Source organism: Scyliorhinus torazame, chromosome 29, assembly GCF_047496885.1.
Source record: "Scyliorhinus torazame isolate Kashiwa2021f chromosome 29, sScyTor2.1, whole genome shotgun sequence".
NCBI classification, from domain to species: Eukaryota; Metazoa; Chordata; class Chondrichthyes; order Carcharhiniformes; family Scyliorhinidae; genus Scyliorhinus; species Scyliorhinus torazame.
The window spans coordinates 19,500,208-19,502,593 of record NC_092735.1 but is presented as its reverse complement, the minus strand read 5'-3'; the positions used below and the strand labels follow the sequence as shown (position 1 = coordinate 19,502,593).

The window sequence follows — 2,386 nt, the reverse complement described above, 5'->3', positions numbered from 1 at the left end:
GGATGCTGGGGAGCTCACTATCTCAGCCAAGGGCACAGAGACTGAGCAATGCAATTGAAGCATAGACTGCCTCCAACGTTTTAAGAATAGGTTAAAAATGAAACGGGGGAATTAAGGGATATGGAAGCAGGACAAAGGCACCAGAACAGGTTTGGTGCTCAAGTGAAGGATAACATGAACAGCGAGGGCTGGGCACCTCAGTTCCAGATTGAAATTCCTGCACGAGTTTAATGAATCACACCACAGAAAAACTAGAATTCACCTCATTAATACATCAGGGATACAGCTCACAGACAGCGGACAAATTTAAGAGTGCAGCTGAAAAAGATACCCAGAATTTTAAAGTCGTTAGATTCATTTCCACAAAGGACCCTGCTTGCCTGCAGAAAGGTTCATAACTGAATCATAGAATTTACAGTGCAGAAGGAGGCCATTCGGCCCATCGAGTCTGCACTGGCCCTTGGAAAGAGCACCCCACTTAAGCCCACACCTCCACCCTATCCCCGTAACCCCACCTAACCTTTTTGGACACTAAGGGTTGTGGGAGGAAACCCACGCAGACACGGGGAGAACGTGCAGACTCCGCCCAGACAGTGACCCAAGCCAGGAATCGAACCTGGGACCCTGGAGCTGTGAGGCAACAGTGCTAACCACTGTGCTACCATGCCACCCATTAGATACATCCTTTAAAGCCAACATTTTTGCAGTTTCTAGTGACAAAGACGGGTAACCATGGTCATTCTGTGCACAGTCCACTGGCCACTAAGCTGTTGGTGTCCAAGAGAGCATTCCAAACATAAGAAATAGGAACAGGAGTAGTCCATTTGGCCCATCGAACCTGCTCCGCCATTCAATATTATCATGACTTACCTAGCTCGAGTACCTAGGGGCTGGTTTAGCACAGGGCTAAATCGCTAGCTTTGAAAGCAGACCAAGGCAGGCCTGCAGCACGGTTCAATTCCCGTACCAGCCTCCCCGAACAGGTGCCGGAATGGGGCGACTAGGGGCTTTTCACAGTAACTTCATTTGAAGCCTACTTGTGACAGTAAGCGATTTTCTGTTCATTTCATTTCAACTTGCCCTATCCTTGAAACACTCGATTCCCTTCCCGCTCAAAAACCTCAGTCTCAAATATACTCAGGGGCTGGATTTCCAGAACCCAATTCCAAGGGTTCATGACCCTCGAAGAAAATTCTCCTCAGCTCATTGCTAAATAGCCGACCCTTTGTCCTGCCCCTGGGGGCCCTCATTCTCAACTCTCCAGCCCAGGGAAACAGCCTTTCACAGCATCAACCCTCAAGGACAAGTAGGGATGGACAAATGCTGGCCTTACCGGCAATGCTTGTATTCCATGAAAGAATAAACGTCCTGTTGAGCCCTCCATGAGTTCTCTACATTTCAATGAGATCGCCTTGCATTCCTTGTAGCCCCAGTGGCCTAATGGATAAGGCACTGGCCTCCTAAGCCAGGGATTGTGGTTTCGAGTCCCACCTGGGGTGGAGCTCATTTTTTTAGGGCAGCACGGTAGCACAAGTGGCTTCACAGCGCCAGGGTCCCAGGTTCGATTCCCCGCTGGGTCACTGTCTGTGCGGAGTCTGCACGTTCTCCCCGTGTCTGCGTGTGTTTCCTCCGGGCGCTCCGGTTTCCTCCCACAGTCCAAAGACGTGCAGGTTAGGTGGATTGGCTATGATAAATTGCCCTTAGTGAGCAGAAAAGGTTAGGAGGGGTTATTGGGTTACGGGGATAGGGTGGAAGTGAGGGCTTAAGTGGGTCAGTGCAGACTCAATGGGCCGAATGGCCTCCTTCTGCACTGTATGTTCTATGCTCTATGCTATTCTCAACTCCAGACAATAAAGGCCCTTTCTACTCAATCTCTCTCCAATGGAGCATCAACCCAGGAAGCAAACTGTTGAAGCTTCATTGCACTCCCTCCAAGACAAATCTACCCTTCCTGAGGGTAGCAGACCAGAACTGCTGACAGTACTCCGTGCGTGGTCTTACCATAAGCCTTATACACATATAGCTTGCAGGGGGAATATTGTACATCACATTCCTCCTACTTCAATCTATTCTTCACATCTCTGTCACAAAAAGGTTGAAGAAAATAGGGCTCCGTGATGGTTCTGAACATTTTGTCTTTATCAGTGCTGACTTTATGGCACAGGGGAAGACAAGTTTTTAAGAGTTGAAACTCTTATGTAACCAAATATATTCACTGGGCTTCCACAGAATGCCACAATCCTAAGAATTAGGATCTTGCCCCCTTTCTGCAATGCACTGGCTTGGGGGACATTTGTGAGTATCACACCCACCACCAGCTCTCCCATTCACCCACCCAACCACCATTGATCCAAACATAATACATAATGAGCTCCTAATACCAATC

General features: G+C 48.6%; 1 non-coding gene across 1 annotated transcript; it reads left to right on the top strand.

Moving 5' to 3' along the window:
* Positions 1 to 1,426: 1,426 nt before the first annotated feature.
* Positions 1,427 to 1,499, top strand: trnar-ccu (transfer RNA arginine (anticodon CCU)). The gene has a single exon. It is a non-coding gene; the product is annotated as a tRNA-Arg (tRNA).
* Positions 1,500 to 2,386: the final 887 nt, after the last annotated feature.